Source organism: Littorina saxatilis, linkage group LG14 (assembly GCF_037325665.1).
Source record: "Littorina saxatilis isolate snail1 linkage group LG14, US_GU_Lsax_2.0, whole genome shotgun sequence".
Lineage (NCBI taxonomy): Eukaryota > Metazoa > Mollusca > Gastropoda > Littorinimorpha > Littorinidae > Littorina > Littorina saxatilis.
The window spans coordinates 3,380,177-3,391,602 of record NC_090258.1 but is presented as its reverse complement, the minus strand read 5'-3'; the positions used below and the strand labels follow the sequence as shown (position 1 = coordinate 3,391,602).

General features: G+C 44.8%; 1 protein-coding gene across 1 annotated transcript in view; it reads left to right on the top strand.

Moving 5' to 3' along the window:
* LOC138946912 (diacylglycerol kinase beta-like) overlaps positions 1 to 11,426 on the top strand; it is a 159,600-nt gene that overhangs the window by 42,812 nt on the left and 105,362 nt on the right. The window contains exon 2 of the mRNA XM_070318313.1: positions 3,921 to 3,948. The gene's annotated coding sequence lies outside the window, so the exon portion shown is untranslated. The remainder of the gene's footprint in view (positions 1 to 3,920; positions 3,949 to 11,426) is intronic.

The following is an 11,426-nucleotide window of genomic DNA, read 5'->3' as shown; positions in this document are numbered from 1 at the left end:
TGACCTCAGGTCAAAATGAGTTCGGCTCATTCTAACCCTGACAGGATGCCTTGGTTTTCCTTGTCTGGCGAGGAAATCGATTTTTTTTTACATATTTAGATCTTTTCGTAATGTGTTATGGATGTAAGCAGATTCGCGATCGTCGATAATGATTTTTCATGGTGTTGTGTAATTTTTAAATTACAAAGGAATTGATATGTAAGACAGTTTCAAGCGAGCTATTTTTCGCGGCTGTATTTACTGTGCAAACAACTCTAAATATTGCATAAGTGTCACGTGATAATCAACCGTTTGGTTTCGGCACTCGCTGGAGCAGACCATTTTTTTGACAGTGATGCAACCATATAATTATTACGGTCTCCTTCCGGCAGCAGTCCCAAAATGTCGACTTGTTTTGACCTTAGAACGATGTCTTTATCATAACTGAAGAACAGAACAGAGATCACTGTCGAAGTCGGCCAATCTGCAATCATTTTCGTCTCGCGAACACTGCTCGTGAACAACATAATTATGGGAGATAACTCTGTATTCTTGTTTTGATAGATTCGCGTAGGACTTTCGCGTCCGGTCAGAGAGACAACTGGCGATAGCCGTGGAGCAAGGATTATCAGAATGATGGTATTCATCATTCTAGAGACAGACATGCAGACAAATAGATATACAGAGATCTATGCATGGAAACAGAGATTGCGACTGACAGACTTTTATCTTTATTTCACATAGCACCCAGTCAGCTGACCAGCAGCTTAGTTAGTAACAGGCCGTTCTCTTCCACTCTCTATCCTCCTTCTTCGTTCATGGGCTTTGACTCCCACGTTCACTCATGTTTTTTGGCCGCTTTTACCCCGCCAATCAGGCAGCATATACGCCGATTTCGGGGGAGGCATGTTGGGTATTTTCGTGTTTCTAACCCTCTGAACTCTGACATGGATTACTGGATTTTTTCCGTGCGCACTTGGTCTTTTTGCTTGCGTGTACACACGAAGGGGGTTAAGTCACTAGCAGGTCTGCACTCTCTGTCCATACCACTGTCCAGACCAAGAGTCATTACACGCAGTCCTGCGCACTCAACCATTCTCATTAACACGGCCACTCATAGTCATACAGTCCGACACAGCGATTCCATTTGACCAGGAATTCTTACCTGCTTTGTAGCGGAGGTGGTCAGCCAGGGAGGAGATGGAGGCAAAGAAGTAGGGAGGAGAGAGACGTTACCGCATGCAGAAGTGGTCTGATTCGATACGCAGTACGGGTGGGCGTTACCGCATGCAGAAGTGGTCTGATTCGATACGCAGTACGGGTGGGCGCTACCGCATGCAGAAGTGGTCTGATTCGATACGCAGTACGGGTGGGCGCTACCGCATGCAGAAGTGGTCTGATTCGATACGCAGTACGGGTGGGCGCTACCGCATGCAGAAGTGGTCTGATTCGATACGCAGTACGGGTGGGCGCTACCGCATGCAGAAGGGGTCTGATTCGATACGCAGTACGGGTGGGCGTTACCGCATGCAGAAGTGGTCTGATTCGTTACGCAGTAGGGGTGGGCGCTACCGCATGCAGAAGTGGTCTGATTCGATACGCAGTACGGGTGGGCGCTACCGCATGCAGAAGTGGTCTGATTCGATACGCAGTACGGGTGGGCGCTACCGCATGCAGAAGTGGTCTGATTCGATACGCAGTACGGGTGGGCGCTATCGCATGCAGAAGGGGTCTGATTCGATACGCAGTACGGGTGGGCGTTACCGCATGCAGAAGTGGTCTGATTCGATACGCAGTACGGGTGGGCGCTACCGCATGCAGAAGTGGTCTGATTCGATACGCAGTACGGGTGGGCGCTACCGCATGCAGAAGGGGTCTGATTCGTTACGCAGTACGGGTGGGCGTTACCGCATGCAGAAGTGGTCTGATTCGATACGCAGTAGGGGTGGGCGCTACCGCATGCAGAAGTGGTCTGATTCGATACGCAGTACGGGTGGGCGCTACCGCATGCAGAAGTGGTCTGATTCGATACGCAGTACGGGTGGGCGCTACCGCATGCAGAAGTGGTCTGATTCGATACGCAGTACGGGTGGGCGTTACCGCATGCAGAAGTGGTCTGATTCGATACGCAGTACGGGTGGGCGCTACCGCATGCAGAAGGGGTCTGATTCGATACGCAGTACGGGTGGGCGCTACCGCACGCAGAAGTGGTCTGATTCGATACGCAGTACGGGTGGGCGTTACCGCATGCAGAAGGGGTCTGATTCGAGTCGATACGGAGTACTGGTGCATTTGATCGAGGCGTGTTTCCTGGTGCCAGTAAATCGCCGGTAGCATTTCCTGGTGGAAGAGAAATCGCACTTCTTCTAATGTCCTGCGTGAGCTACTGTCATAACGATAACGCCTGTCACCTTTTCAGCATTTAAAAATTCATTGAGATTCGTGGAAAACCACCAGGAAATGCCCCGAACTCTATTTCCTGTTACCAGAAACAATACCGCCATGTCATGCACTTCCAGGAAAATGCACCTTGTGCTTGTCCTGATCCCAAGAAAGGCGCCTCCGCGAAATGCACCTTGTGCTTGTCCTGATCCCAAGAAAGGCGCCTCCGCGAAATGCACCTTGTGCTTGTCCTGATCCCAAGAAAGGCGCCTCCGCGAAATGCACCTTGTGCTTGTCCTGATCCCAAGAAAGGCGCCTCCGCGAAATGCACCTTGTGCTTGTCCTGATCCCAAGAAAGGCGCCTCCGCGAAATGCACCTTGTGCTTGTCCTGATCCCAAGAAAGGCGCCTCCGCGAAATGCACCTTGTGCTTGTCCTGATCCCAAGAAAGGCGCCTCCGCGAAATGCACCTTGTGCTTGTCCTGATCCCAAGAAAGGCGCCTCCGCGAAATGCACCGATCTGAGTGAATGCACCTCCAGGAAAGTCACAAATAGAGCTTTTCCTGGTACAATGAAATAGTGTCGCAATGAAATTCACTTCCAGAAAATGCACATCCTCTTTTTCCTTGGTGTCAGGGAAAAAGCCTCCCGGAAGAGCACTTTCAGGAAATGCATCTGATTTGTGTGATTCAGACCTACTGAGTTATATGTATGCAACTCAGTGATCAGACCCCTACTGTGACGATACCTGCGTTCTACCCACCCTTAGCACGTGCGTGCGGCGCGTAGACAGAATTTTATCTGATCTGTGTAAACTGTTTCTAGTACTGACTGCTGTCTGCAATCTCTCTGCTGGCCTGCAGGCGGCAATTTTGAGGAGCGTCTTCACTGGCGTCTCCTTGTCTTGTAAAGATCGCTCTTGATTGCATTTTATGTCTGTCTGTCTGTCTGTCTGTCTGTCCGTGTAGTATCAGTCTGGCACCGTGAACATATTTTCTGAGGGTCTTGCGTAGCATTTTTTTCTCCTGTTCACATCTCTTTCTTGTGTTCTGTCTGTGTCTGTCCGTGTGATATCTGTCTCCGGTGTACAGCAATTCTGAGGGTTTTTTTCGTGGCGTTTTTCTCCACTTTAATCTCTTTCTTGTGTTCTCTTTCTGTCTGTTTGTCTGTCCGTCTGTATGTTTGTCTGTCTGTCCGTGTGATATCTGTCTCCGGTGTACAGCTATTCTGAGGGTCCTTTTCATGGCATTTTTTTCCCTCTGTCTGTGTCCCAAATGTTGAACAGCATCATTAGAGATACGGGCGACTTCCTCTGGTCTCTTTCCCGTGATCGTTGTCTGTTTGTCTGTGTGTTTCTGATTCAGTCTTCCTCCTGCAGGTAGCGAGTTTGAGGGCAATCTGTAGAAATATGACTGTCTTCCCCCTCTTTCTTAGTTTCTGTTTGTCTGCCTCTGTGTCTCCTGTCGGTGGCTATTTTGACGGCAATCTTTATATTATATTTTGCCTCTTCCTTCTCATTTTGCCTTTCTCATAATGTGCCTGTTTGTCTGTCTGATGCAGGCAGCTGATTTGAGGAGCATCTTCAGAGGTAAGACCGGGCATTTTGCTTCTTTTTGTGGTATGTATGTCTCGTATTTTGTCTGTGTGGGTGTGCCTGTCTATCATTCTGTTTGGGCGTCAGTCCGTCACTTGTTTGTCTCAGTGTTTATATATGTTTGTTGAAGATTTGTTGGGTGCGATATGTGTGTGTGTGCGCGTGCGCGCGCGTGTGTGTGTATGTGTGTGTTTGTGTGTCTGTGTGTGTGTGTGTTCGCGCGCGTGTGTGTGCGTGTACGAATAGGGCTCGAGAGAGCAGAAGCTTCTGTAGACAGTTGCTCAGTCCACTTTGTGCCGATTCAGCGTTAAATCTTCCACCATCACTCACCGTCCACTTGACTGTATTTGAACTACCTGGGCGTTGGATATGATGACCAGTGTGGTTGTGTATGTTAGTGCACGAGCCTGTCCCGCCTTGGCAGCGCGCTTGTAAGCCACCTTTCTGCTAGCCGGGTGCCTTGCCAAAATAGCCCCCAGCATGACTACAGGCCCTGTGAACACGAGGCAGACCCGATGCTATCCAGACCACTCAAATGGCCGCGTTCAATACACCATCGTTTCTTGCTGTAGCCCATCTTCTATTCTTGTCTCATGTATCGGTGGGGGGTGTTCGTCTGTCTGCCTGCTTGCTTGCCTGTCTGTTCGCCTGTCCGTCTGAGAAGGCTCGCAGTCTCTTCTTGTCTCTGTTAGAGGACTGGGTGGCCGAGTGGTAACGCACTTGCGCTCGGAAGCGAGAAGGTTGCGAGTTCGACCCTGGGTCAGGGCGTTAGCAATTTTCTCCCCCCTTTCCTAACCTAGGTGGTGGGTTCAAGTGCTAGTCTTTCGGATGTGACGAACAACCGAGGTCCCTTCGTGTACACTACATTGGGGTGTGCACGTTAAAGATCCCACGATTGACAAAAGGGTCTTTCTTGGCAAAATTGTATAGGCATAGATAAAAATGTCCACCAAAATACCCGTGTGACTTGGAATAATAGGCCGTGAAAAGTAGGATATGCGCCAAAATGGCTGCGATCTGCTGGCCGATGTGAATGCGTGATGTATTGTGTAAAAAAAATTCCATCTCACACGGCATAAATAAATCCCTGCGCCTAGAATATGTGCGCGATACAAAATGCATAAAAATAAAAAAAATAAAAATAAATCCCTGCGCTTAGAACTGTACCCACGGAATACGCGCGATATAAGCCTCATATATTGATTGGTTAGTAGATGACAATGCAGCTACCAGCAAGAAAATTTAAACAACAACAACAAAGCAAACAAACAAACAAACCAATGATTCACAACAGAATGTATTAATGAAGGTATACTGCTTCATCCGGAAGGCTTGATGTTTTCCGGTGTTCTGGGGTGACATTGCAAGCATAATTAATTTGTCTGCTTTTTTTCCCCCGGCCTACAAAATTCCTAATGAATTAGTTTTGTAGTAGTAATTTCATTCACGGGTACAGTCAACATATTGGAAGAAGCAAAGACGTTTCATTCATAAGTCGGCACGTGGTACCCAGCTAAGGACAACAAATATGAATGAAGTCAATAGACTGGGAAGCTGGCTTCTACTCCGGAAATGAAAAGAGGGACGCACGCACACGACTGTGCCAGTTTCCAGAAACCTTGGCTATTTCTTTACGTCCACGCGCCGTGCGTAATTTTGCTTGGTGCGAATTTCCTGACACAGGAAGCAGTATTCATCGCTTGTCAACCTTGAAAACGGTCAGCGGTGGTTTCCGTGGATATAGGGCAGGGATACAAGTGAAGGAGGGTATTCTGAAAGGAAACGCCGTCGGTTCTGTCTTTGTGTTTTTCGCGGACAAGATGTTACAACTCTGTCACAAGTGTTAGGACTGAATGGGGTATGAATGTTGATGTCACAAGTGTTAGGACTGAATGGGGTATGAATGTTGATGTCACAAGTGTTAGGACTGAATGGGGTATGAATGTTGATGTCACAAGTGTTAGAACTGAATGGGGTATGAATGTTGATGTCACAAGTGTTAGGACTGAATGGGGTATGAATGTTGATGTCACAAGTGTTAGTGTTAGGACTGAATGGGGTATGAATGTTGATGTCACAAGTGTTAGGACTGAATGGGGTATGAATGTTGATGTCACAAGTGTTAGGACTGAATGGGGTATGAATGTTGATGTCACAAGTGTTAGGACTGAATGGGGTATGAATGTTGATGTCACAAGTGTTAGTGTTAGGACTGAATGGGGTATAAATGTTGATGTCACAAGTGCTAGGACTGAATGGGATATGAATGTTGATGTCACAAGTGACTGAACGGGGTATGAATGTTGATGTCACAAGTGTTAGTGTTAGGACTGAATGGGGTATAAATGTTGATGTCACAAGTGCTAGGACTGAATGGGGTATGAATGTTGATGTCACAAGTGTTAGGATTGAATGGGGTAGTAACGGTATGAATGTTGATGTCACAAGTGTTAGTGTTAAGACTGAATGGGGTATCAATGTTGATGTCACAAGTGTTAGTGTTAAGACTGAACGGGGTATCAATGTTGATGTCACAAGTGTTAGAACTGAATGGGGTATAATGTTGATGTCACAAGTGTTAGGACTGAATGGGGTATGAATGTTGATGTCACAAGTGTTAGGACTGAACGGGGTATGAATGTTGATGTCACAAGTGTTAGGACTGAACGGGGTATGAATGTTGATGTCACAAGTGTTAGGACTGAATGGGGTATGAATGTTGATGTCACAAGTGTTAGGACTGAATGGGGTATGAATGTTGATGTCACAAGTGTTAGGACTGAATGGGGTATGAATGTTGATGTCACAAGTGTTAGGACTGAACGGGGTATGAATGTTGATGTCACAAGTGTTAGGACTGAACGGGGTATAAATGTTGATGTCACAAGTGTTAGTGTTAGGACTGAATGGGGTATAAATGTTGATGTCACAAGTGCTAGGACTGAATGGGATATGAATGTTGATGTCACAACTGAATGGGGTATGAATGTTGATGTCACAAGTGTTAGAACTGAATGGGGTATGAATGTTGATGTCACAAGTGTTAGGGCTGAATGGGGTATGAATGTTGATGTCACAAGTGTTAGTGTTAGGACTGAATGGGGTATGAATGTTGATGTCACAAGTGTTAGGACTGAATGGGGTATGAATGTTGATGTCACAAGTGTTAGGACTGAATGGGGTATGAATGTTGATGTCACAAGTGTTAGGACTGAATGGGGTATGAATGTTGATGTCACAAGTGTTAGTGTTAGGACTGAATGGGGTATGAATGTTGATGTCACAAGTGTTAGGACTGAATGGGGTATGAATGTTGATGTCACAAGTGTTAGGACTGAATGGGGTATGAATGTTGATGTCACAAGTGTTAGGACTGAATGGGGTATGAATGTTGATGTCACAAGTGTTAGAACTGAATGTGCCGAGAGAATCGGGATGCACGAGAATTAGTTTGTATACAACTCTCCTGTGTTCACTTTCAAGTGAATAACTATCGTTCTGATATCATTTTAAAGTGAAGCTAAAGAAACCTGGTATCGGCACTGCTGTGCATCTCCTGTGATCTCAATGGTATCAAGGCACGGGTCATAGCCCTTTGCCGCGACAAGGTTTGCCGATACCGGCACTTGTCTTGTCTAGACAGTGACGTCATTCATAGATGACGCCAATCATAAATGACGTTTGTCAAGGGAACTTATGCTTTCAAGTGTTGCTGCTTCCAGTGACAGGAAGGTATAGAGATTGATCATTGTATACAATCAATTTATCATTGTATACACAAATTACACAAACGTCATCTTGTGAGGGACCAAAAAATATTGAAACTCTCGGATGATTTTTTTGTGTGGTATCAACCTCGACCTACGGTCTCGGTTGATACCACAAAAAAATCATCCTCGAGTTTCAATATTTTTCGGTCCCTCACTCGATGACGTTGTGTAATCTCTATGTATTGCTAATGGCGTGTGTGTGTGAGCTATGTTTGTATACAACTCTCCTGTGTTCACTTTCAAGTGAATAACTATCGTTCTGATATCATTTTAAAGTGAAGCTAAAGAAACCTGGTATCGGCACTGCTGTGCATCTCCTAAGGCTATGATCTCAATGGTATCAAGGCACGGGTCATAGCCCTTTGCCGCGACAAGGTTTGCCGATACCGGCACTTGTCTTGTCTAGACAGTGACGTCATTCATAGATGACGCCAATCATAAATGACGTTTGTCAAGGGAACTTATGCTTTCAAGTGTTGCTGCTTCCAGTGACAGGAAGGTATAGAGATTGATCATTGTATACAATCAATTTATCATTGTATACACAAATTACACAAACGTCATCTTGTGAGGGACCAAAAAATATTGAAACTCTCGGATGATTTTTTTGTGTGGTATCAACCTCGACCTACGGCTACGGTCTCGGTTGATACCACCAAAAAATCATCCTCGAGTTTCAATATTTTTCGGTCCCTCACTCGATGACGTTGTGTAATCTCTATGTATTGCTAATGGCGTGTGTGTGTGAGCTATGTTTGGGCAGTGCAGGTTGGGACAGCTACCCGTGTGGATGTGTAGCACGGTATGTGGTGTGGATGTGTAGCAGGGTATGTGGTGTGGATGTGTAGCAGAGTATGTGGTGTGGATGTGTAGCAGGGTATGTGGTGTGGATGTGTAGCAGGGTATGTGGTGTGGATGTGTAGCAGGGTATGTGGTGTGGATGTGTAGCAGGGTATGTTGTGTGGATGTGTAGCAGGGTATGTGGTGTGGATGTGTAGCAGGGTATGTGGTGTGGATGTGTAGCAGGGTATGTGGTGCAGATGTGTAGCACGGTATGTGGTGTGGATGTGTAGCAGGGTATGTGGTAGAATTCTTAGGTTAGGTTAACACTTCTATTTTCTTATTTTTATTTTCTTTGATTTTGTTAATTATTTCTGTAGGTAGGCTTTGATTTTTTAGGATAGGTTTAGGTAGGTTTGTCTTCTATTTATAATTTGTAAATAAAGTCTTGTTTTTGTTTATTCTTTCTCGTTTGTTATTTTTTCATTCTTCGTTTGTTTGTCTAAAACATATGTAAATATTGTGAAGCAAAGGGAAGCTACCCACGGGAAAATAATCATCGAATATCCTGTTATTAACCAATGAGCGCTGGTATGCATATTCGGTGCGGACTGCATGATTTGACGCAAGGTGGGACTTAGCGGCTCGCAAACGAAGATTCGTCCAAATGATGGTTAAAAACAACCTGCAGCGGACGGAAGCTGAAAAGTAAAGGTACATACAGTTCAAACAATCATTCAACTGTATTTATTTGACCTTACACAGACTGTAGGAAGAGGCAAACCGTCTTGAACAATATTTTTCCCCAGGAAGCGACTCCAAGAACACAGAAGACTCGAAGGTGAGTGACGTACCTTGTAGTCTTTCTGTGATAGTAGTAGTCCAGTGGACGATACCTTCCGCCTGTGAACAGTGTAGCCTGTCTTCAACAGCAAACAGGTAGCAGCCAGGTAGCAAACGTCCAGCAACCGTACAGCAACACCTCCAGCAACAAGCGGCGGCGTCAACCAGCAACAACAAGCTGAAACAAGAGCAATTGGTGCAGTGACCATGCCAACAATCCCCCTTTTACCACTTAAACATATCTCAGGCATGGGAATTGTCCGCCGAACGGCGGATTTCCGCCGAATTTTTTTTTTGTTCCGCCGAAAATGCAAAAGTGTCCGCCGAAAAAATAAAGGGGGGAGGCACACAAAAAAAGCACCGGTTACTTTGGCCTTTGCGCAAAAGCCCGCGAAAACTTTCTGTACTTTGTTCACGCACTGCTACCGTACCGCCTGCCTCAGTTATTGAACTTTTATGTCTTGAAAGTAAACCAGATTGCACAGATTGTGTTACAAGTTACATTTTCCTGTTTGTCTCAAGAAGATCAATTTTTTTACAAATTTAAACCATATAATACATGTATATATTTTTTTTCTTCAAAAAAGCAAAAATTGGTACATTTTTGTACTAAAAAATCTGATTCTAAAAACAGAATTTAATGGCAAACTTGGAGCTCAGATGACACCAGATTGCACCATCTGGGTTCTTTGGAGAAATTTTTTTTCCGGGGGGGCATGCCCCCGGACCCCCCTAGTAAGGCTAGGCGCTTCGCGCCGTCGACTTGACGCTTCGCGTCTTCAGTTATAAATTTTCCGCCTTTTATACAATTTTCAATTCCCATGCCTGATATCTAACTTCCCCCTTCAGCGAGCACGTGGTACCTGCAAGGATAGACTTTTAATAACAACTCAAGACATTTTCTCCGCCTCTCCATATCTGCAAAAACCATATACAGATTACAATTTAGCGTTATAATGAGCAAGTTATACGCTATCATGGAGAAACAAAACAGAGTTTACATTTCACAGACATTGACCGGTCACCAGCGTAAATTAACGGCTAATTACCTCAACAGCTCGTAAAATGTAGCTCTCCCAAGCAAACCGCTTTAATATTTGGCTCCCGCTCGTCAGCGAAAGTATGTAGCCAAATTCCTCCCTTGCTAAGCCTTCTGTGTATTGCACTAACACTAGAAGCCCGTTGGTAGACCTAAACTAGTCTTGCAACGCGTTGGAATCCTCCAAATCTTAGTCACGGAAACAAACCAGGGCTCGTATTCTTGAAACAGCTGCAACTCATATACCGGCCTGTAAAACCACTTCCGCTCGATAAGTCCGCTAAGTGTTATTCATGAAACTCCGGGAAAGACTTACCTGGGTGTCTCCGAGCTGTAAAGTTGGAGGACCCATCCCCCTCCTCTAAAACCGTCAATTTTGAATAAATCTTGTTAAAATATTGTTTGTAGATTTATGTCCCTCATGGACACACATTGGTGTCATTTAAGCACCAATGCATTGCGGACAAATACGAGATACCGCTCGCGAAAGATTTCAACCGATGCTCGATCATACCGGCTTGTGGTGAAAGCGTGCGAGCGTCTTCTTTAATGCATTACAGTGTCCGATTATTTTCAACTGTTTCCGTGGTCGAACGGTTCTCTCGTTCGTCTGATGCGTGATTGAGTCGAGTTCAAATCTCCATCTGCCCGTATTTTTTTTTTATTCTTTGGCATTTGTTTATTTTTGTTTATTTTCTTCATGTGCAAAAGAGTACGTTATAATAGCAAAATTGATTTAAAAAAAATGTTAGGCTGGAATGTTTTGTTTTTTTTAAATCTTTGGTTAACATGATATTAGTTTATTGATAAAGTTTGTTAACTGAAACATGTAAACATTTGATTAAAAAAATTAAATAAATAACCATGAAGAAGGATGCTTCCCGCTTTAAAAAACAAAGGTGAGAGAGAAAAAAAAACTAAAATGCGGTAGCAGCCACCTGCATGCAACTGACATTAAAAACAAAAAAATAAAAAATAAATAAAAAGGGTCTCCCTGTGTTTTTGTTTCATTCAGTTTGTTTGGGTAGCTGCTATTGACT